General features: G+C 39.7%; 1 protein-coding gene across 7 annotated transcripts in view; it reads left to right on the plus strand.

Moving 5' to 3' along the window:
- Positions 1-25,616, plus strand: part of SULF1 (sulfatase 1) — a 264,797-nt gene that overhangs the window by 105,424 nt on the left and 133,757 nt on the right. For 5 of the 7 annotated variants that reach the window (XM_084509644.1, XM_084509641.1, XM_084509646.1 and 2 more), the window contains exon 1: positions 24,742-25,058. The exons of 1 other annotated variant lie outside the window; for it this stretch is intronic. The gene's annotated coding sequence lies outside the window, so the exon portion shown is untranslated. Of the gene's footprint in view, positions 1-24,717; positions 25,059-25,616 lie in introns of those variants that run through there. One more of the 7 variants, XM_084509642.1, reaches the window with a different exon arrangement.

The following is a 25,616-nucleotide window of genomic DNA, read 5'->3' on the forward strand; positions in this document are numbered from 1 at the left end:
TAAAAAATCCTCTGACAAAAGATTTCTAAATTAAATTTTCTCCATTTGGGATTTTTTCATAGTAAGTATTTAGTAAATGTTCCACATTTTAAGTGGAATAAACTTTTTTTTTTTTTTTTTTAACATGTTCATCACTTTCACAAAGTGAAAGAACCTTGTGAGGAAAATAAAAAGAATAATCATTCTTGGTTTGCATTTTACACAAGTAGGGCTAACTACTGGTTATAGCAAAGCTGTTCTAGGTTTAGGTTTGGAATTTATGAATATACGCCTTGTAATCTGGTATACATACTTTTGCCTCCTGCACTTGTACAGTTAAATATTTGTTTAGGAATTTAGAACAGACTGCTTTAGATTCCCTGCTTTACCACAGACTTGGTTACTCACTTAAGGTTACCATGCACCAGCTTCCTAAATGATGTTCAACAATGACAGTGGTCATTTTGAATTTCCAGAGTTAAAAAAAAAGGGAGGTAATGGTGAGCTCATCACTTATACTGGCAGCTAACAGAAAAACAGATAGAAAGACTTGGCATGTTGAGGAAAGGGAAAGTTGACACAGTTGCTCTCAGGCGTGCACTTGAAAATCGGTGATGTTTTGTCTAGGTACTATTATTGCTCACTGGAGTCACTGTGAAATATCAAATTGCTCTAGAGGGAACACTGTGAAAAGGAAATATTTCTGTTTCTTGGGCACTCAGAAGGTAGCTTTAGTTAGCAGCTTCTTACTGAAATTGGAATTTTGTCTTGGCAAATGAATTGGAGCATAAGGTACATAAAATACACTGAGGGACTTGTGGTTGCTGCATCTGATGGAAACAGATCTGAATGCATGGAGCTAGGAGAAAACATCTCACCACTACCAGGTGGGAACATCCTGCTCCACTATTGTAAGTCCTCCTCCATCACATTCTCCCTTTGTGGTAGCATCTTCCATGAGCCAGTTCAACTCCCAAAGACAACAGTAAAGGCAGCAAAACCATGGGCAAGTCTCTCCTGGATTGGGTGAGTAAAACATCTCAGCTAATGTGCCCTGACATAAGGCAAGAGTGGGAGGAAGGGAAGAAACAAGGAAAAGAGAAGGGCAGACAATGGAAGGAATGGGGCAAAGGAAATCCAGCAGGAGGTGGTGTCAGCTCTGCACATGAAACCACATCCCGAATGTGTGCTGGAGGCAGAGGAACAACCACATGGTGCTCTGCCCAGTTTAAATGGCCTGCAAAAATAGCCTTTTAGAAAAACCTACCACTGTGTTGGGATCACTTATGCTTTAATAATGACATCTGTTTGACAAAAAAGCTGAGTAGCTTAGATGTGTGACAAGGAAAATTGAAACTTTATTTCATCTTGCAGACGGGATATGGGTGTTTACTTGAGTGAGAGACATTTCTGTTTTTAAAGAATGGCACGATATCCTTATTCTTGCTATGCTATGGACTAAGACAACCATTCCTAATGATGATTGAAGCTACCATTTTCTCCTTTTCACCTTCTGACTTTAAAATGGTGTCTGGAGGAGACCAGGGGAAAACTTCTGAACTGTATGATATATATGCATATGGTGAAGTGTAAATGTCCAGCTTTCAATCCACAAGTGTGATGCAGATGTTTCAAATCATATTTATATCCCATGAATGTGCATTGGATAAACAGCAACCAGAGTGTGATGTCCTGGATAGAGGGATTATGATGACATCCTTTTGGCCTATTTGCCAAATCTTAAAAATACATAGTGGTATTTCAGTCTTTATTAAAAATGCCTTGCTTATGTTCTTATACTGTCAGTTACACACAAAGTGATTGTGTGGTGTTGCTTTGCAGGCCCTGATTTTTAGGTATTAATAAGACTTACATGCAGAAGCAAAATAGTATGGGATCTTACGGGCTCGACTGGACAGTTTGAGGTTCAAATAGGCTGAGTACACTTTGTCAGCATACATCTGGTGGGTGAAAAATATGGCTAGCTGCCATCATACTCTTCATGGAAAACTTCCTGGTTCCCCTTACCTACAGAAACATACAAAGAGTAGTAGGCTAAGACTAAACCACTTTCAGGTCCTGCCATTTAATTACTGTCCATTTTTTAATCAAAAGTACATAGTATGTATTTGAACTGGAGTTAATCTCACGTCCTCATAACCGTGAAGTACTGCTAGCAGCAAATAAATAGGCAAAGCACTGGTGTTTCATTGCTGCAGCAAGCACCATCCCCCTCTCACTGATGACTTTGAGCTTATTTGGTATTCTGCAGTCACACCTCCAGCTGCAGTGCAGATGTAGCCTTAGATGGCTCCTGCTGGCACTGTCCTAGGAACTTTTTCTATGGGTAACTTGCACTGCAGTGGACCCTCTGCAAGACATCATCCTCAGCATTTGTGAGGATGCCTCCTGACTGGCACACTACTGTGAAACCTAGGCGACACTTTGGAGTCTCTGGAACATCTCAGCCCTAAACATGGGTGAGAAGCAGGTGCAGAGGCAGCCAGAAGGAGCCTCCTGCTGCTCTCTGCAGAGGGAAGCTGAAGGAGTACACTGTACCTTTTCTGATTCACCTGATTTTGCCTACATGTATGTTAGAAGAAGGAAATAAGCTATATGCAGAAGGAAATTGAGTAGTTGTTAGTGGGACCATGGTAGTAATCTGATTCCATGAAGAGAGGAACAAGATACATTTATTTAAACTCATAGTAGTAAAACGCCCTTATGGGACTGTAATATAATTTGTATCATCAATACCTGAAAAATCACAGCTGAGACTCAGCTCTTTGGGGTTAGAACCAAGGGAAGTTTCTACAACAACGCACCAGTGAGGCTAGGGTGTTTCAGTGGGAGGCGGTTTTAGCTAGGCTTTCCCCTTTATTCAACAGCCAGCCTCACCCCAGCTAGGTGCCCCCTCAGCAGGGGCTGGCACAGTTGTTCACCCTCTTCTCCTTCCACTCTGCCTGTAGAGTGGAAGACATTTTATGGAGGTTTCCAGAGTCACGAATCTTGTGCATTAGGCCATGCACAACTAAGATTGTGGTACAACTTAAGAAATCTATCTATTGCTATTTACATACTTGACAATGTAGAAAAATTAAATTGCAAGAAAAGGTCAAACTTCAGATAAATCTATCATATATAAATCATCATCATTTCAGATAAATCGTCTATGCCTCCAGACCTCATCTGAGAGTGTGCAGGCCTTGAATGCACACTATCTTCTTGAGGAGAAGGTAGCATTTGCAAAAAATATGACTCCTCCATTTTTATGGGACATAGGATCATGCTTCTTTGTGGGTTTAAAATTTGTTGGAATGTCCTACTGCTTCCTTTCATGAGAAATGTTTCCTGACAAGATCGTTGCTGACCCATACATCTGAAGCTATGAATGAATGTTGTTGTGATGTATAAAATAGCTCATGACTTTTCTGTGTGCAGTGATCTTTTAATGAGCAGCAAGATCCCAGGAAGAATAAAATAATTCTTCCAAACCAAGCGCTTAATCTCAGTTTGAAGCTAAATCAAAACACTCAAATTAATATGCTGACTAATCTTTACAAACGTTCTGCCTAGGACAAATGACCAGCTGGCCTAAGCATACTTTGTTTAACTGTATGACAGCAGAAACTACTACAGTTGGAGTACTTAAAATTTAAGGGGTCCAATATTTCCCAGGCTATTTTTTTTTCCCTGCTCATAGGTCTTTACTAATTAAGTAAGTCCAGCTTTATAGGTGGAGCAATACCAAAAAAGTACCAATAAAAATTTTAAAGCTCTCTAAAACATTTTAGTGCCTTATTTCATGTGGCATATACAGAGTTATGATGGTTTGTAAGGTATAAAGTTTTTTATTAGCAGTCCGGTGGGAAGACGATATAACTCAGTCATTGCTTTGCAACTTATTTAATGCACATCACCACAGCATTTGACTAGCGCACTTATCACAAATTGAACTCAGTAAAATATTTGACTCAGCAGCCCTTTACACACATGCAAAGAGAGAGTTAACTGCAAACTAATTTGGGGAATTAGTGGTCACTTATAAGACATGGCATAAACACTCCAACTATTCTTCAGTTTATGCTATATTATTCCCCAAAGCCTCTCGGTCTCACAGCGTTTTCCCCAAAGAACGTGTGGTACAAAAATTTGAAAAACAACTGACTTCTGCCCTCATGGCCAAGAGGGCCAACGGGATCCTGGCATGCATTAAAAGGAACATGGCCAGCAGGTCAAGGGAGGTGATCCTCCCCCTCTACTCTGTCCTGGTCAGGCCTCACCTGGAGTACTGTGTCCAGTTCTGAGCTCCCCAGTACAAAAAAGACAGGGATCTCCTGGAAAGAGTCCAGCGGAGGGCCACAAAGATGATACGGGGCTTGAAGCATCTTCCTTCTGAGGAAAGGCTGACAGACCTGGGTCTGTTCAGCCTGGAGAAAAGAAGACTGAGAGGGGATCTCATCAATGTGTATAAATACCTGAGGTGTGGGAGACAGAGGGATTTGGCCAACCTCTTTTCAGTGGTTTGTGGGGACAGGACAAGGAGTAATGGTCACAAGACAGAGCACAGGAAGTTCTGCACCAACATGTGAAAGAACTTCTTCATGGTGAGGTTGACAGAGCACTGGAACAGGCTGCCCAGGGAGGTTGTGGAGTCTCCTTCTCTGGAGATATTTAAGGCCTGTCTGGACGCCTACCTGGGCAGCCTGCTCTAAGGAACCTGCTTTGGCAGGGGTGTTGGACCCGATGATCTTTTGAGGTCCCTTCCAACCCCTTCAGTTCTCTGTGTGTGTGTGTGTGATCTTTTATATGAAACAAATGGGAAAACTGATATAGGAGTTACAAAATTTGTTTTCTCTCTGTCTCCTGTCATCTTCATCTTCTCCCCTAACATTTAGAGAGTTTCACTTCAAATAAGTCAAGTAGGACTAGTAGGTTCCCATTACAAACGTCTGCTTCTCTCCATGTTTGATGTAAGTGACAAACACAGAGGTGGTAAGGGTGCAGCTGGCCTGTCCCCAGACTGCACATTGGCAGTGACACCATGCATAGCACAGTGAGATCTCAGGTAATTATTGCTCCTGATTTCCTTTTTACACAAGTGGCTGCATACAGAGGGAAAAATGGGACAATTAGCAAAGTATCCAAGTTGCCCATATGTGTCCAAAAAAGAAGAGAGGATGGTCATTCTCTGCTATTCTCTATATCATCCACAGAGAACTGGAAGATTAATAGTGTTTTCAGCTGAGAATTTTGTTTGGATTGAAAAAGTCTTTCTTAAAAACCTCCTCCTCTTTGTGGAACAAACACAAATGGCTGTAGTACAGTATTTTGTTGTTTTACACCATAGAGTACTGACCTTCTGTAATAAACTTGAAGTTTGATATGTGCAGCAGTAGAACATAAGTAAAACCAGGGAAAAAGAAAATCAAAAGGAATCATGCTTAACAGCAGCTGATTAAAGCCCCAGAATTGCTTATGTAATAAAGATTTTAATTCAGACATTTAAGGAATAATGAATGTTTGTTTCTTCTATTAAGATTATAAGAATTATTTCAAACTGTTTCTATTAATATTAGCCCATACCAGCTGTAATTATAGAAGGCACGCTCTTCAAATCTACATGTGGCCAAGAAATTATTTCCTCTGCATCTAAAATTTTCTTGGTTGACATTAGAACAAACCAATGACCTCTTGGAATTTGTTTCATGGAAATGTGAGAAAAACCTGCTGGTTACATCATTTACCTGCAATCCAGAAAACCAGATTAAAAATGGCTATGTATCCAGTTTGAAACAGGGCTATGAACAATAGACTAGAAAAATGTGATAACCACTGGGGCTATAAATTCATTCTTGCTTTTGCTTGGATGTTTAATTTTTTATACAAAATACAATATTCCCAGGAAGAGACTAAAAACTTGGCAACAAAGCATAAGAATGTATTCCATGACATCCTTTAGAAAATCCATCTACGACTGGCTTAAGCATATATATTTTAAAATTACAGGGTTGCAGAAAATTCCGGTGTGCTGAACATGCTCCATCCTTGTGCAGCTCTGGTATGTCAGCTGGGTCAACCATGCACCTTCCCAGGGGTGCAAGAGAGGTGCAGGTCTCCCCTGATATAATTTAATATTTATAAGACATGAAACAGATTGTGCAAGAATTTAACTTATTGTTTGCCATAGAACAGAAGAAGGAAGAAATAAGCTAATTAGTATAGATAGTTGCAGACTTTGAAAGAAGCAGGAATAAACATGCAAAACGTAGATGAATTAGGTTTATAGGAGACAAAGGTTATGGGGATGATTTAGAAGTAAAAGAGTGTTTTTAAAAATGGAAGTGCTGTAAGCATTCCCCCTGACTAGGAAACAAATAACCGTCAGAATATACATGTCTTCTCCATCTCTTAGTAGCTGGTATACATAGGCCATGATATCCCACTCCATTTCTCTCAGCAAGCTAGAAACACAAATATGCTATGAGTTTCTGTTGGGGAATGTCAACATGTTGTCAGTTTTTCAATTCCCCTTCTTTCAAAAAAAAAAAAAAAAAAAAGGAAGGAAAAAAAAAGTTGCTTCTTGTGTAGAAGCAACTACACACTGTAAATACTCCGTGTTGGGCAGAAACCTTATGGAAATGCTCACTGAAAGGTTACTAAAACTGCACCAAGTGTTTCCATTTGCTCAGCAAAGATCAATAATTCCTCATTTCCAATAAAACCTCATTCTCCAGCCAGCATTGGCCGTGAAGACTGGCAGGTTGTCATCCTTCTGACTAAGGGTACAGAGGTACCTGGAAGGGGGAGGTGAGCAGTGTGTCCTTCCCAGCTGTGCTTCACCATCATGAATGACTTGCAGGGAAAGACAAAGCTAGAAGTTATAACGCCTTCAGCAGGAAGGATTTAGCTGCAGCCTGCTCTGATGCTACCCCATGACTGTTCATAGCTGCAAATGTCTGCTGCAAATAGCCTCTTCTCACTTTTGATATTTGAATCTAAGGATGTTGGGATAATGAAGACTGAATGAGTTTTTAATTCAGCATGTTAGTTCAGGCACATAGTGAAAGTGATTCAACACATTAGCCCAAGACCATGATGAAAAAGAGCTTCCCACCTATGTGGGACTGCATAGCTTCTCCCTGCAGGCTGCTGCCCAAGGCTGCCTGTGCTGCCTGTGCTGCCAGTTCTCTGTCTTTGCCCTGGAAATTACTGGTTGGAGGAGGCTGATTCATCTCTCCTTCAGGGCATCTCTCCTTCAGTAACTCCTATATACATTCCCCTGCAGGTCTTTGATTAGATAGTAACTCTGGGTTTCAAGTGTGTTTCACTCAGCAAATTATATTTAACACTGTAATATGAAAGCCATGCTTCCCCTCAGATGAGGGTAAATGGCCTCAAGTTGTGCCAGGGAAGGTTTAGGTTGGATATTAGGAGAAGTTTCTTTACTGAAAGGGTTGTGCAGCATTGGAATAGGCTGCCCAGGGAAGTAGTTGAGTCACCATCCCTGGAGGTCATCAAGAAACATGTAGATGTAGAACTTAGTATCATGCTCTAGTGGTGGACTTGTCAGTACTAGATTAAAAGTTGGACTAGATGATCTTAGAGGTCCTTTCCAACCTGAATGATTCTGTGATTCTGTGAACATGAGGACAGATATTCAACACCATGGTAAACAATGGCTCTTTGCCATATTACACCATGGAGAGCAATTTATGAAGAGAATCAATTCAATTAACAGATAAATAAAATTGGTGATACATATAACCACCTAAACATTATAATATCTGTTAAAATTTCTTAGTGTAAATAACCACACATCAGTTTGCATATATCATATGTAATACATATACTTATTTTTAAAAAAATATGCATATTGTATAACTCTTCCCATGTGACTGTATTTGGAAACACTGTTTTCAGAAGGTCTGCATCTCAGTAATCTTTAGTGCTCAACTTATATAAGACTGTACAGGGTAAATACTCACAGTTAAACCAGAGTCTTAACTGTAAATTACCTTTGAGGTTCACAACATCCTGTGTTCTAAAGCAGAAAAAATCTAACGAAGCTTTTCCATGGTAGCAACTATTTCACCTGTGAATTAATACAACAGGTATTTCCAAAGTCATATAATGATTTTGCGATATACTTGTCTTTTTGATGTGTTTTGTGTGTGTGTGTGTTTGAAATGATCATGGTGATGCTTTTATTAACTGTGGAATGAAGATTGTGCTGCATAATATGGAACTATTCAATTTTTTCCCTCTGTCAAAACATACAATTCCTATACTGCTCCATGCATGTTTCCTCAGCTTGATTACATGTGTTTTGAGGCATGCAAATGGCTGTCCTTGCCCTATGAAGACATTGACATAAATATCCCTGGGGGAGCAAGAAAAAGCTTAAATATTGAAATGAGCCTTGGGGCTGAAAGGTCTTGTCTCGTTCATTTATTTGCTGGTCTTTTGTGCGTGTGTGGTGTAAGGGAGATTTAATGAAGACTGCAAGTTACAGAGTGTATATGAATCTAGATATTCACATACAATGAAATATTTATGTACTTTTAGTAAGAGCTCAGTGTTGAATCAGAGGTTAGAGATGATCATTATTCATTGGTGGCAAAAGATATCTCCTTCTACTTAAGAAAATTTAGGTACATAACATCTTGCTTGAAAGCTCAAAGAACTGAACTATCTCTGTAGATAGTTCATGTAGATCCCAGCTCACTTTTGCACCTGCTGTAATGCTTTTGGATGACTTTTCATAGCCTGATGCAGGTTCTGTTCTGTCTTCAACCTCCATTTCTCACCTTGTCATAACTCTGTTATAGGAAAACTCTTCTTTGTAACCCATTGAGGGGAAGGGAAGGGAAGGGAAGGGAAGGGAAGGGAAGGGAAGGGAAGGGAAGGGAAGGGAAGGGAAGGGAAGGGAAGGGAAGGGAAGGGAAGGGAAGGGAAGGGAAGGGAAGGGAAGGGAAGGGAAGGGAAGGGAAGGGAAGGGAAGGGAAGGGAAGGGAAGGGAAGGGAAGGGAAGGGAAGGGAAGGGAAGGGAAGGGAAGGGAAGGGAAGGGAAGGGAAGGGAAGGGAAGGGACAAATCCCAAGGCCTTTCTAGGTTTATACAATTTGAAGTGAACTAATAAGTCTGTGTATCATGTACTTTCCCATTTCCCCTGAACTGAATGCATCAAATTGCAGAAAATAAAGCAGAATCCAACACTGGCTAAAGCATGTCTTCCAAAAGGGCCCACTCATATTCTTTCTAACATTAGGAAATAGTGAATCAGTATTTTTTTGGTAGCGAGTTCCAGTAGTGAATTACTTTAGCTCAGAAAACCCATATGTTCCGCCTTGCCAATTTGTCCCTAGCTTCAGCCTCCAGCACTGCTCCTGATTATGCTAGGGAACTGAAGAGCTCTTTCCTCCTGATGAAAAATTGGCCAGTCCCCTCTTAGTCTTCTTTTTAATGAAATAAGCATTCCTTAAGTTCCTTAATAAGTTTCTCCCTGCAAACCAGTTTCTCTAACTCTTGATTTACTCGTACATTTTTTCTGTATGTAAATGTCCTTTCTATAAAGGTTACCTTCTGGACATTTACCAGAATTTTATGACAATTAATAATAATCATGGGTAAGTGTTTTATACTCAGTGGTTTTGAGTGTTTCATGCTCCAGGTGCTCAACTTGAGAGGCTGGAAGGGGCGTGCAGCTTATTGAAACACATGCTTCTCCTTTTGAAAGGTCAAAAACTTATTTACACACAGCATCACTGAAACACATTTACCTCTGTTACTGACAACAGCAATCAAAAAGTTGCATGAACAATGAAAGACTGAGCAAGAAGCTGATATTTTGGCTATGTATATGAGGACAAGTAAGAGTTCCTATTAAAAGATCACATGGTACTTTTCATATTCACTGAGACAAGACCTCATTTTTTTAAGCCTGCGTTTGAATGACCCAAACACAGTAATCATGGATGCGTGTAATTTTTTCCCCTCCTCCTGCTTGATCCCAGATTTAAATCATAATGCTAAACTCATGACGTCACTCTCAATCATTTCCACATGGCTTCACTTGTAGGATCAAAAAGAAGGTGAAGCTCTCTTGTGTCAGCAGAAAGCTGATTTTGGGAATGGGAAGGTAATTCGATGAAAATTCTAATTATGACAAGAAAACTTCAAAGTAGCAGGTAAAGTACTATTCTTTTTCAGTATTTATTCTGCCCCAAATTTTCCAGGTTGGCAGAGGTTTAGTTTTAAAGGAACTGTGCTAGTAAGGAGATCTTGAGTCTTCAGATGCTCTGGTTCCTTTACGAAATATTACCTGAATTTAAAATTACAGGTGAATTCTAGAAAATAAATCTTGGTAAGAAACAGAGTAAGATAATAGCAGATTGGGCAGCCCAGCCTCATACTTCCATTTTCTCTGGTACATTAGTTTTCTAAAGGTAGCATTTTGGCTCTGGCCGAATGAAAGGGCAAAGGTTACAGAATGTGAGGCTGTGTCTGCTGGAAAAGAGAACAACTGCGACAATGGTGGGGAAATACAGGCCACCAGCACTAAGCACAGAAAGATGTGGCATGTAGGAAGGGGATGTCATTTTCTGAGAAACCAGGAAATGAGCTTTGTCTTCAAACATTTCTATTTATGGTATGACAATTGCAAATATTGCAGGAGATATTTGATACTAAGATGAGGAAATATGTGGCAGACTGTTTAGTTTTAACTCTTTGTCTTTTCATAGGCTGCTTTTGTTCAAGGAGCAACAATGGAAAAGAGGGGATTTGGGGAAAAAAAAAAAAAAAAAAGGCTTCTGCTGCAGCTTTGCCCAAATTTTTTCTCATGTGTCCCTCTCCAAAGTTAACTCTACCTTTCATGACATTTCTCTCCCCCTCTCCTCCCAAACTCATCTAGTATACAACATTCAGAAATAGAACCCCTTATCTTTGCTTGCAGCCCTGACAGAACCTCTTGCCTCCCCATTCCCTCCCCCTCCCCCCCCTTCTTTCCCAGATGCCGAGTCCTAGTTTGGGAACTGCTGTTTCCACTGGATTTCAGTTCCTGGCATCCTATCTGTAAAATACTTTGACCAAAAGGGAGCCATTCCCCAGACGCTGTGATTCTAATTCTGCTGCATGGTGCTAGTGTGAATTCAGAGTAAACTTCCTGGCCTTATACCCATGTGGTCCTGCTGAGCTTGTCCCTAAATGTATAAAATGAGAAAGTCTTGTGTGTTTTAAAGTATAGCACCTCACTCTTCTGGCCCTGAGGTTAGCTTCACTGTTTGGTTTGCAAAATGTCTCTTTGTTCATTTCTATTCTGCCACAGCTCCAAAAATGTTCTTCCTCTTCTGCCAATAGCCTTTATTAATTTGGATACTTTTCCTTCAGATTTCATTAGTACTATGTTTTATTAAGAAATCAAACATTACTTAGGAGGGAAAAAAAACATTGTTTTCTCTGCACTTTCTGGAAATGTGCAGGCATAAACTGTGGGATTCTTGTATGCCAGCGTCTTTCCTGAAGCTTGCTCGCTCTTGTCCCCACTTTTCATTTACATTGTATTTCTAGTTCATTACAACCACTTGCTCATTTGTCTGAGAGGCTACAAATCTCTTGGAAGTCCTTTGCATAGAGGGTGGAGGCAACAGTAGTGCTAGGCACTCTTGAAAAATACGCAGTTTGTTTATCCATCCAAATGTAGATTTTAAAGGCTCATTATAGTAATTTGACTTGGAAACATCTTGGCCCCAGAATACCAGGTAATTAAAACAAATAGACGACTTCATGTGAAATTCTGCTCTTTTGTTCAAAGATTTCTGAGTTACTCAATCATCTCCTTTCTAAACCAATGTATCCTTCTCCTGTTGTCTGTTTATTATTTCAAGGCTCAAGTATATGTACCTACAGCAAGGAAAAAAAGTGAGGTGCTTTGTATGAAAGTAAAGGGAAACAATCAAAACATGTGATCTCAGTGTTAATGTTAGGCATTAGACATTTGCCTGGCCTGCACTGCATATGTAAGACCTATATAGATAGCTTCCATGCCATGAACCAAACTTTGGATAAATTCTTAGGTGTCACTGTGACCTTTGTCATCTAGGGCACCTCACACAACTTTCCATTTGTGACAGTAGGTCAATTAGAATTATATAGGGGGATTTTATTTTATTTTGCCTGAAACCTAAGAGAGCTGCTGCTAGCCACCAGGGATAAGTCTATCATGAACAAGCTATGTCATGGTTCCAACCCTCTGCACACAAGAGATCTCTCTGCTTGACTTTCCTGCAGCACGATTTGCTTTGAGAGGCTGCTCACCTCCTGCGCCGGCAGTGTGCAGCCTGCCATGTGTCAAAGCCGCCTGTTTTGCACGGCAGAGGATGCAAAAAGCAGCTCTGCAGGGACCGTGGTGCAGATGTCCATCACTATTCCTGTCAGGCCAGTACTTGAACTTGCGTGAGATGTAGGTGATTTCTAAATTTGTTTCCAAGACTGTTTGCAATAAAAAAGACGCTGACAGAACAGCACAGAAATATGAGCTGATGTAAAACCACAGTGGTTTTCCACTTTTTGGAAAGCTTTTTTAATGTGTTTGAATTGGCCACCTTGCTATCTTTGGCTGCAATTGCTAATCCCTCAATGTCCTTAGCTGGTGTCCTTGATACTCTAAATTAACTAATATTTTTAGAAGATTTTAGCTTTTATTCTTGATTATGCAATGGATATATCACCGGATATTTTTCATGTCAGCATGATTAAAATGCTTAATCCCCACAGAGAAATTTGCAGTGATTTAAACCAGTGGTAGAAATCATATTTAAGATTTAGGAGAGTAAAAAGCCAAGTAGATTTAAGAGACATCAATTTCTCCAAAAGGTTTTCTACTCTTCTATAACTATGGGAGAGACTCTTTGCAGAGCAAAACTTAGTGCAAGTTTTGTGCAGATGTTGGGGGGTGGCTTCCACATTGCTAGAACTAGAATGCCCCAAGAGTTTTGTCCCAAGCAAACAGAGAGTTTCTAAGCAGGTTAAAGGGCTCTGAGATTTAATGTATCCTCCTTCCCTGTGCCAGAATGGGGTGATCACTGTGCTAGTGTTGTTTGCCTGGATTTCACATCATATGCAGGAAAATAGGAAACATGCCACTGATCAGCAAAACAGTGGTGTGCCCCATCCTGATGTAAGGGACAATTGAGAGACTGCATGTGTTTAGGAAAAGTTAAAGTGGTCCAGTGCTCATGCTGTAGACAAGACCTGAGGCATAAACGAGAATGGCAAGCACTCTCAGCAGTGACTGCTGCTTTGGCAAAATGCTCAGAATTAAACTCCAATAAAATGGTTTTCAACAAAACATTTATATGGAGGGGGCTTTTCTGGGAGGTCTGTAAAGTCATTCTTTTTATGGAAATAAAGGACTTCAGAAAATATAGTCTTTGTGTAAAAAGATGATCGATACTTATCGATACTTTGAGTTCATAAAGGCATTTTCTCTATCATTCTATCAACTTTCTCCTATTTTTTTTGCTATATTCCTGACTTTATATAAACCAGTTTATTATGGAACTTATATATGTTTATGTCTTGATATAATATTTATTGAGCTATATTAATTAATTAAACAATTTTAATTTGCCTAGTAGACATTTAAATTTAGGCCCCTGTTTCTCAAAAAGTATCAGTGACATCATTTCTTTTTAATATGTAGTATATTGTACAATGTGCATCAGCAAACTTTCCAGGGATTTTTTGTGGTTTAAACAAAGGTCTTTGTGACTGTTAATTTACAAAATATAAAAGGGTGCTCTGTTCTTATTTTATTTTATTTTATTTTATTTTATTTTATTTTATTTTATTTTATTTTATTTTATTTTATTTTATTTTATTTTATTTTTTATTCAATCCTCTTGAGAGAGAAATTGAAACTTTAGAGTCACAAAGGGCTTCCATGTCTATCGGAGTCGTATTTCTCTTTGGAATTTTACAGATAGTTATTTTCAAACCTGAATGGCCTCTGAAGGGTGTCTGGGTTGTTAGAATGAATTGCTAAATTATAGGTACAGGTGCTAAGTGTTATTACGTCAAAGCACGAGTTCAGGAAATGAGATCACCCAAAGGTACCAGAGGCACTGCAAAACTAAGAACTAGGTATTGCAATTGAATGTATCTCCTGGTCTGAAATCCCCCCCATTAAAACCACTCATTAACTATTCAGTTGAATGCCATGAAGCAGACCTAGATAATGTGGAGGGACAGAAAGATTTCAGACTGAGTTTTCAATTAAAATCCAGTCTGCTCTGTTTCTGATAATCTCTAAATTCTTTTGAAGAAATGATCATTATAACTGTGTTTAATCTGTTTTCAAAACAGACTGTGAAATAGCCATTGTGTATGCACCTTCTGTTTTTATAACTTCTGTGCTTTGATATTGTAATTGATGCAAGTGGGTGCAATTAAATCTTTATTTGGAAACTTGCACCAAAGCAAGTCATTCAGAAAAAAGCCACCAATGTGCTTTGACTCTAGATTCTCACACATATTTGCACTTACAATCAAAGCTTTTGTTCTGTTAAACTAACAAGGGCTGTTTAGCATAAGAAAGAGTTAACACAAACTGCCTTCGGTTCTGCTAATTTCAGGAATAACACTCGAATGGCAAAAAATCTGTAGGACACTATGTTGCCTCCATTAAAAATAACCAGTTTTGATTAAAATAAGTAACTAACCACAAGTGGAATTATTCATTATTAAAATGATCAATAATACGTCAACAATTACTGTCATTCAGTGATGAAATTTCTCTCTCTGAAATTCCTTACAGAAAGATTACCAGAGAACATATATTTAGCTTAAATTATTTCTAAAACATTTAAAATCTCTGTCACTTTCACTTTTAGGGTTCTTACTTGAGAGCATGGACAGGCAGGGATCAAGATTGGTAGTTAGCTTTAATGAGCAGTTTGTTAGTATATTTTTATTATTAGTGCTGTGACACAGCTATTAATCATTTATATTACTAAGTATGAGTCTCATAGTACTGTCTTAAAACCTAGCTGTAGATTTGTTTGCATGAAATGTTATTTTGTAGAAAGATAAGTTTGGTTCATTTCAGTGGAATGGTCAGTCTGCTTGGTCCAACTGCAAGGCTAACCTGGAATAGCAGAAAGATTACTTAATTAAGGTATTCACTTGCTTCTGGAAAGACTACAGGTCAAACATGTTTTCTTCTTTTTCTCAACAAAAAAAGTAAAATCTTAAATGCAGTAGAAGATAAAGCTCTCAGTGTTTGTGCATAGACAGTCACATATGTATATCATAATTTCTTTATCTTCTCAAAAAGTTCAAGTGAGCCATTTTTATGACCCACAAAGCAAAGTCATGACAGCAAGTAGGAGTGCAGCCAGGTTTAAAAATACTTAAAGCAGGTTTCAAAGTCTTTGTATTATTTTATCTGGAAAATACCATGTGGGCCTTCTTGAGATGCAAAGAAGATTTTAAAGGGCACTCCTTGGCAGAATGAATCTCTAGCACAAGCCAAGGCTACTTATGGTGTTCCTGTGTCAGGCTCTCTTCCTGACAAGAAAGGTCATGTCTCAAAGAAACATGGCAGGGACACTACCCTCAGTCTAAGCCAATCACTATGAGGAAAACAAATTCTATTCTACTGAAAACTTCTTTATTGTTGATAAAACTGGTTTACAGCTGGGCTAGGGCCCAGTAACAGTGCTTGCCTTCATCTTAGTGACATGTCTCATTTCCTTTAGTAGAAGAACTGCTCATTACTGGAGTAATTTTTGTCCCTAGTGCCATTCTTCAGCAGAAGATAGTTATAAAGCTTCTCCACTCTGACTTTCCTGGAGTGCGTGCAAGTTCCAAAATGTGATTTTAAGATCAACTTAAGTCCATTTAAGATGAGACCACCTCTGAAAGGAAGTGTTTTTGTCCTTCTCTCTCCCTTGGTTGTACATTATCGTGTCTTTTCTTGCATCAGCACTAGCATTCCCCAAGCTTTCCATCTATTTCCATAGCTGATGAGACCTGACTAAAATTTAACCATTTAAACAAACAAAACAAAACACACACACACACACAAAAAAAAAAAAAAAAAAAAAAAAAAGGAAAATAAGAATTAAGATCAGCTAATGTTTATGTATTGGAGTCAGCAGAAACAAGAACCCAAGGGAACAGAGCAAGCAAAAAAAGCAAAAAGCAGAAAAGGATGGATTGTCATTTGCAATGGCAATGTGGCATATTCTGAATGTGAACCTGCACTCTGAGGCTGCATCTGCCATTGAGGTACATCTCCTCTGTAGAGTATTGAACTAGATGTCAGACCACAACCCTTACTGCAAATATTTTGTGAATTCTGCTTCTTCAGTGTAATAGCAACTCTTTGATAATATTCAGTCTGAAGAAAGTGTTAGAAAAGCCTTGATTTTAATAAAGCATGGAATGAAAACACATTTCAAAACTGGTTGCAAAATGGCATTTCTGTCCTCTTTTTAGAACTATGTACAGCCTTGGAAGGAGAATGAGCCAACTATAAAAAATATTCCAAATTCCCTAAGACTGTACAGAAGTAATATTGGCTCTCCCTTTTATACTAATCTAACTGACCAGGTTCCACCTTCCCACTGATCATTACCAGAATAAAGGCAGAGGAAAAATATTTTTTCCTCCCTTCAACCAAAGGTGGAATTTAAATAAAAACAAAATGAAACATTCAGACAAATATTATAGCTTCCTGCCCCAGTCCTTTTAAAATTCTACTTCACTGACACAGCTTGGAAAAGATTCAGTGCCCTAAATTACCACTAAGAGTAAATAATAATTATATTCGCCATAAGAAGGGGGTTTGGTAAGTGTCAGCCTAAGGACAGCGGATGGGTCTATCTGTTGGGAGTTTCCCCTTGCTGCCATAGTAGGCTTTGCATTGAAAGAGAGCAGAGGGCTGAAGAGGAGAAAGGGTTGAAGGACTACTCAGAACTATGGTGGCATCAGGAGCAGCAGACTCTTTTCCAGACAGGCCTCGCTTTGCCCTTTTCAGTCCTGCTCTTTTCCTCTCTCCTATGTCTCTTTCCCTTCAGTGTTAAACAGTCCAGGAAGTGCCAAGAGACTGCTTAAGTAGAGACATGGAGAATGACTGCTGTGTTAAAGGGCAGTGGGGGAGAGCTATTGATACAGAGTGAGAAAGAGGGATACCAATAGGATGGGGAGCAAAATCCTCCTGTACCATAAGAGATGAGGACGAAGCACAGAAAAGGACAGAATATCAGAACGGTCTGGGCTCTGTTTTCTCAAACATAGCCTCTCAAAAATGCTGTGGCCAGCCAACTCTGCTAGCCCAATGTCTTTTTTCAGACTCAAACTTTTATCAAAACCTCCTTGCATCAGACTCTGCTAGGACACCTTTCCTGCAATTATTCCCTTAAAATCTTTCACTAACCCCTCCAAAACCTCTTCCCACCTTTAAAGACCCTCCAGTTCTTTTCTATACCTCTCCACCAAGAGTTGGCAAGCTTCTCTGTTGCTCTATTTTGCTCTCCTGAAGCTTGACTAATACCCACTTGTTCTCTAAAGCACCATGGCTTTTTTCCATCCTTCCCCTCACACCACCCCAAATCTTTCTGCCACTTCTACAACACTGAATTTTGCCTACCCTTTCCTCAACCTTATGCCAACACAATTATAGACAGTGAATGTCATTGAACAAACTGTTGCTCAGTAGACCCTTTGCTCTACTGAGCACTCATACTATCACTCATATTTACCTAAAATTGGCTCTGTTCAGAAAGAAATGACATCTCTCTTTATTACTGAAGTCCCCCATCAACATCAATACCCACACCTGTTGTTGGGACTTTTTATAAATCTAGAGAGATTTTTCTGACCTGTAATGTAATCAGGATGTCTTCCAGCAACTCTGCACTCCACGTTAACAGATCCCTCTTGGCCTTTCTCAATATTACATTTCAGTTTTCACTCTGTCTTCACTTTTTCAGTTTTCTCTACAAATAAGTTTTTTAACTGACACAAGACATGAGCTGTAGATTTTTTTCAGAAGATGAACTAGAGTTTTTGGAGATAGTGTGCAAATATCCTGGACTATTAGCACTCAAGAAGGGAATGACCACTGGGTTAGGTTGATGGAATAAACATTAATGATTTTTTCTTCTTTTTTTTTTTTTTCTCCCAAAATAAAGTAACTGGCTACATTTGTATTGTTATCTAAAGGTAATGCTTCTAAACATTCTGCTTTATTATGTTCATATTTTCAATCTATTATATTCTTAATTTAGGCCCAGCAACAAGAAATTAGATATAGAATTATATAAATAATTTTATGAATGCATATATTATATGCATTCATAATATTCAGCATATACATTTCTTATAACATTCAGCATATATATTTCATTTGATATTATATATTCCATATTGATATTACCTATACATATATACACATCCTTTTCTAGGGCTGTTTTTTGGCATTTAAACCCTTCACATGTGTCACCAATAGCACCCATGACAACACTAGGAAAATTAGCTTTAGTAAATGCATTCTCCCACATAATAAATACCACTTTAACACTCTGTTGGTCACTCAGAAATGTATTGTGACTTTTGTATGTGCTTACATTGGGCCTTATGACTACAGGATTTATGGACAAGAGAGCCTTGCAATGAGTCTACCAGCTATCACAGCTGTATTAGTCTGCCTGTCCACTTGTAGGTGCTTACATCAGATGCCAATTTCCTTGAGGACAATTGTCTTAGCAGGTGTAACTCTGACATTAGTTAGATATAAGAATCAACCCAAGCCTATTTACCTCTTTTCCCCTCAGTGAAGGCAGAAGGAGTAGGATTGAATAGTCTATGTTTTCTACTATGTAGAAAAATCTATACAGAGCTATAAATTGGTCTGCAATATGTCTGGTCTTTCTGTTTTCAAATATTATCATAATTATGTTTGAGATGAGAACACAAAGAGGTTAAATTAAATATTTTCCCAGTATTTTATGGGATTTGCTTGATGCTTTGTTGTTATAAAAATAAAAGGGCTACAGGGGCTGTTGTTTCCTTGACTCACTAGGAAAAAAAATGAATCTGTATGTTAAACTATGTGTATTCCCACGCTCTGTCCAGAACATTGTGAATACAGTTGTTTTTTTAGGCAAGTGGTACCTTGATTATGTGCAATATGAAAGGCATACTCAAAGGGGAAAACATTAAGACTGAACCTTCATAAAGAAAATTTTATTGACTATGGTGTCATTTAAGTTCTTCGTTCTTTGTCACTGCAGTTTTATCAGGTTGGAAGTTTTAAGGGATTAAGGACAAAGATAAGAATTATGTAAGAGGGAGGGACTTAACAATGACCATTGGTCATCAGTTTACTAATAATTAACACAAAAAGCTATGAGGCATTCTGGTTTCTAAATTGTTGGCATTTTTTCAACTTTTGTTAAGTATTGAATGGTTTACCTCATTTTTTTTTCAGTAATGAAATTGAACTCTGTCCAAAAATGCAAAGTCAGCATAAGTTCTGAGAGCACATTGCTCACTGAGTTCTCACACTTTAAAGCCTCGTAGACTCCGTATATACTCTCTCCTTAGTACTTTCACTGCTACTGAGCATGGGATCACCTACCTTGTGCTGACAGACTTAAGTCTGTTGATTTTCCTCCCTTTATTTGCCTCTGTTTTCCAAGTGTCTGGTGCGTTGAGCTCTTCCCAGACTCACTGATCACTTGTTTACTGTGCTGGAGTTGGAACTCTTGGCCAGTTGGCAGCTGAGAAGAGAAGAACCACAGTTTCTCAGTGCATTAAATCGTCATATTAGGCTCTAGCTTGGAAAAATTTTACTGGTTTTGTTTTCTTTTCTCTAAGCATGACATGACAAATATGTGGGATTTTAATTTTTTTCCTTCCTTTTTTTTTTTCTGGGTATATTAAAAAAAAAAAAAAACAAAGACAAATTTAACCATCTCTCCTGCTACAGCATGAAATATGTCTTTTTGTTATTGCAATGTCTTTTCTTGGTACTAAATTACTATGCAAGTACTAATAAGGGAGCTACCTTAGAAGAAACAATAACTTAAGAGAACAAGTATTTGGGGAGGATATGTAAATGAAGTAACAATTTGGGACTGATGATCATTGCAACCATTAATCTTCTTCTGGGGGCAAATGATAGTGTTGACAACAATCTGACAAATTGTAAAGCCCTGTGATAAATTTAGTTAATTATGAACTTTTCTCTGTCTCACCTGCACTCTATCTCTCTTCAAGTTATGCCTCAGGGAGACTATTTTTAACATTGTAGACCTGAGATAAATTGTGGTTGGGTATAACTTCCATACCATCTGATTCTGTTGCAGGAAAGTTTCCTTTAAAAACTGAAGCAGGCTAGACACTTCATTCCCACAACAGCTATGCATGGGCAGGTAATTGTGAGTCTAGAACTACACCCTCATGGTATTTCTAAAGCAGTCTTTTTCTAGCTACCATATGTATGGATTCATATGGAGTGAGTACATGTATATGCCCACATCGCAAATTATTTTAGACTCAAAAATATATAAATGGTTCTCAGACACCTGAACTAGCAGCCATACTTCTATTTTGGTAGATGAAGACTAAGAGCCCAATAAAGCAAACTGTAAGACTGAAGTGAAGGAGTACTGGATTCCTGAATCTTGCTTGGCCCTGGGTACAGGCTTTCAGCATAGGGGAAATGCACAGAGGTGCCCAGGGAATGATTTTAAAAGTCCATGTGTCTATGGAATTTAGGTGATTTCAGGTTAAGAAACAGACAAACAGATTTTTATATAGAATATTCTTCTGGATTTAGCACTCAAAATTTGCATGAACCCATGCATGGTTTCGGAATGCCTAAATATAGAGAAAAGTAAAGTTAACTGCTGACTCCAGTAGCAGCTGCTGTATACTCAATACTTTTAATCAGACCATTGTTACTTCTGTTCCTGAATATGGATTTATGAGCCAACCTTTAAAAATCTTGGCTGAAATTCTTTGGAGGAATTCACCTCTCTTATACCGCCCAATGATGAAATCCAAAAATACCAGTGGCTAAATTCTTATAAGAAAGGATGAACATCTGTACCACTCTAAGTCATGAGTGTAATAGGCTTGACACCTTCCAGTGCTGGAAAGTAGTAGATGCTTGGGGTAGAGTATAAGAACAGGGCAAGCACAAAATGACCTGTCCAAGCAATTTAGGGATTCCCTGTACAAGAAGTTCTATGTCTATATTTTGTTGTGAGTAGATTTTTTTTTTCATGAATTTGTGCAAACACTTGAATACTGGAACACTTGAACACTCTCCTTCTCTGCATCCTGCAGAAAGAAGTTCCAAGTCTTAACTATGTTCTATGTGGGGGGAAAAAAAAAAAAGAAAAAAAGAAAAAAAAAAATTGTTTGTTTGTTTCTTTGTCTTTCTTTTGTTTCTTTGAATCTGCCATTCACCAGGATCTTTTGAGAGAAACATTTGTTGGTAACTCCCTATTTACCTTTTCTTTGTCACTCAGTATATTATATCTGACCAATATGTTATCCAAGCTCAATGTGAGTCCCTGCATATGCACATTTCAGGTTACAATTTTACCGTGGGTTTTTCTCTGCATTTATAGTCATGTTCTAGAGCCTTACCAGTTCCCATATAAACACTTCAAAATTAATTGAATCCAGGGTGGACTTATGATGATTCAAGGAAATAAAAAAGCAGATTTTATTCATATTGGTAGCAGAGGTAGATTGAGGTTGCTGCAAGAACCATGACACAAAAAAAAAAAAAAAAAATCCCCTTTAATTACTTTGAAGAGCTGAAAATGCCAGAGTTACATGAGGTTCTTGAGCAGAAGTGCACATGTGAGTGTGAATGTCTACATATGTCTGCGCAGACACACAAAACTAGACTGCCAAGGCCATCTGTGCTGGAGGAAAGGTAGTGAGGTTAGTCCAGACAGGCTGAGAGAAGCTCAGTGCTCTAGTTTAAAGACAGCTGCTGGCTACCATGGAAACTAATTAAAACTAGTAAGTAAGGGATATATTAACTGGGGGAACAAAACAGGACTGATGATTTCTAGATATTGCAATTAACTCAAATTAATATGGCATATTAGGGTGGTCCTGAGTTACTTGCAGTAATGTATTATTTACTTAATTACAAGTCTTACCTGTGTTGGACCAGTCTGACCCTAGTTGGAGATCACAGGCCCAAGAGTCAAGTTGAGAACGTGTTTCTGTGATGCACTATTTTAACAGTATTTCAGGTACAGTTCTTCAGTGCAGCTTTCCTTTCAGCCTTTAAAATCTAAACTGTTTGCAGATGGCAGTCTGGATAGAGGAGAAGCAGTGGAAAAGTCTGTTATAAACTGTCACAGCAAACTAAATCTGGCTGCAGTCATACAAGTAGTGGTTAAATTATCCTGCAACATCAGTGGTAGCTTTTATGTGAAAACATGATCATGCACAATGTTTGAGGGCTATTGCTAACTTTGGTTTTGGAGATGAAAGTTTGTATTTCAAGTTGTTGAAGAGTCTTTGAAGATAAGTGTGTACATGCATGTGTTTCTGTGTACAAAACATGCAATTAGGGCTCCTTTTAACCATGTCAATTTTACACTATTTTGACTTGACAGACATCAGCAGAGGCATGCCTGATTTACACAGGCATTAAAAAAAAAAAAAAAAAAAAAAAAAACAGAAAAAACAGAGCTGGGCTTGTACATCGTATGAATGTTGAGTACCTCGTTTATGTATATTTATACACAGATATAATACACAAGATTGTGTAGGTATACACACAACACAACATAATTGTACTTCACGTAACTGTCTTTCATGTTGGTTAGAAGTACCTAGAGCTTAACTCTGCTTAGTTTGCTTCCCCTCTCATCAAATAGAACGGTCCTGAGCTGAGCAGCACATTAGGCAATAATCCAGTACATGGAATGATGTGGCACAATTCTTTTGGCTTTTTGATATTCTGCATCTCTGATGTATATTTTTAATGCAGTTACTGATACAATAGTGGTAAGTGAAGTTAAAGGGGATGGAAACTAGTTAATACTGTCTCCAGGGATTTCTAAACATGTAAGGTTATCCAGTCTATTTACAGACCACAATCTGCTAGAATAAAACAAAATCAAACCAAACACTTGCCCTGAAGAAATAATTGGCAATATTAATAATCTTATGATACCCCAGGGACAGTAGTTACATCCCTTCTTTGCCACATATCACTGTTGAAAATATTGTTTAGCTGCTTATTTATCTGGAATTAGCAGATTAAGGAGGAGTGTTTGAGTGAATACCCAACATCTGTGAAAGCAGTTTCAGTTTAATAGGCTGAAACAGACACCACATAATCACTTTTGGTAAGAATTTGAGCAAACGCAATCGTGACTATAGTTTCTCCTCTTCCTTCTTTCTTCCCCAACTCGGCTCTGGTAACTACTAGCTGGGCACAAAGCACGGCTCTTTAATCTCACTTTTTATTAAGCATTCACCAGCGATTCAGAAACTGGCTTGTGTAAGGTATTACAGAACAAGTAAGCCAAATCAACATTTCAAGGCTTTCATATGGCTTTCATATAGCTGGGTAGAGTGTGTCTTTTCACGATTGCAAACCTTCAAGTTGGATGTTAACACTTTTAGAGTAACTTCTAATGCCAAAACGACGTTCCTCCCTTTCAGTTCAAAGAAAATACAACATCTGTCATAATGTGAAATGTAGATTTAATGCAAGTGTCAAGTCAGGCACTTGGTAATGAGGTAAAAACCCTTGAGATTTTAAGTCTCTCTTCCGCACTATCCGGTTACAGGGAGGGGAAAGGAAAGAACTGTTTCTTTGGCACTTAGCAGTTTTTCAGTGTCGCTTATCTATGCTTCCTGGACATCTTCTGTAAATTAGTGTATTTTTCCTGGCAGCGTCCCCGAGAGGGAGGAAGGTGTGATAATGCTGGCTTCGGAGCTGAGGGAAACTGAGGCACAGCCCAGACACAACCCAGACCTGCCGAGGCGCTGCCCCCAGACTCCAGCCCGGGCTTTAGGGGGGCCGGGGCTGCGGAGTCCTTCGGGGAAGGGCAGCGGGCCTCGAACCCTAGCCTGCACCCCGAGAGGGAGAAGCGGGGGGAAGCAACAGGGTGCTGGCAGCGGGGGCGTGGTGGGGGGGCGCGGACACTGCGCGGGCGCGCCTGGAAGCGCGTTCATTTACGCGGAGTGCGGGAAAGCAAGGGTTTGCGGTAAGGATCTGCAGATATCCCCGCTGAAGTATGAATGCCTGCCCTCCGGACCCCAGCCAACCCCCCTTCTCGCTCCTCGCCCCCCGGGCTGCCTCCAGCCTCCCGGGAGAGTCGAGGATCGGCGAGGAGAGGGGATCCCGGGCTGCCGATGTCACATCACAGCGCCGTTCAAACCGCCTTAGCAGTTTATCAGGATCCCAGGCTGCGTTTTTTATGTCTTTTAGAAAAGCGTCCCTCAAGAGGAGATTGCCCTCAATAGACCCGCCATTAAAAATAATAAATAAATAAATAAATACGATTTTAGTGTTACTCTTGTGCTTCTGTGCATGCCACTGCGAGGGGGTCCCAGTGGTCCCTTGGGAATACAGGGAGTTGTGAGAAGTGGCCACCGGACTAATCCACTCCCTCTACCTTCCCGCTAGTACCTCCCCCTTCTGCTCTTTTTTTCAATAGCAGCCCGTTCTCAAAATCTCAGGTTACTTTGCTAAAGAGTTCTCAGCCCTATAGTTTCTGCCCTTGTCTCTGCCTCCAGCTCCTTAAGAGCCACCCAGCCCCAGCGATTGGATTGGGCAGCCCGTCTTGACACACCACTGTGCTGAGTGCTTGAGGACGTGTTTCAACAGATGGTTGGGGTTAGTGTGTGTCATCACACTCGAGTGGGGATTAGGGGAGAAAGGCAGCCTTGCTGGAGCTGTGTGGTCTTCCCCAAGTGTGCGCTGCGAGCAAAAGAAGAACTACCTAGCTCTGGGGGAGAAGAGGGAGGAATCCTTTCCAGCAGCTCAGAGGGAAAATTAAAGCCCCACACTTTGTTCAGGTAAAGTAAAAGGCACCTCCTGTTTCTTTTTTTCTTTTTTCTTTTTTTTTTTTTTTTCGTCTCTCTCTTTTTCTTTCTCCTTCCCGGTTTTCAGAGGAATGCTAGCCCAGCACACTTGTCAAAGCCAGTTGCTGCTGCCTTATCAATGCTGCTATTGTACGGCTGACAGATAACAGCGAGCACTGCCTGATGCTCGGCTGTCCGCGCAGAGCTAACACTCTTAACGCAGCTAAGGTCACGCTTGTGGAGGTGTAGATTAGAAAATCTCTCCCGGAGCAGTGTGTCCTGCCGGCCCCCCCACCTCGCACACACGTGCTGCGAGCTCTGCTCCGGGAAATGGCAAGCGGCAGGGATGCAGCCCTTGGTGCTGGCTCTGCTGCTGGAAGTGCCTGGGTGTTGCGCTAGGTTCGTGCAAAGTGCGTGGTCGGGAGGGGGGAGAAAGCGTGGCAGAGCGTTTCTTAGGTTTGGCCGAGGATGCTTGAGCAGCGTAGCCTGTCTGCGGCTCAGCTGTGAGGCGACGCAGAGTGTTTGGAGAGTGCGTTTGAGAGGTCTGTAAAG

This window comes from Aythya ferina (genome assembly GCF_964211825.1).
Source record: "Aythya ferina genome assembly, chromosome: 2".
Lineage (NCBI taxonomy): Eukaryota > Metazoa > Chordata > Aves > Anseriformes > Anatidae > Aythya > Aythya ferina.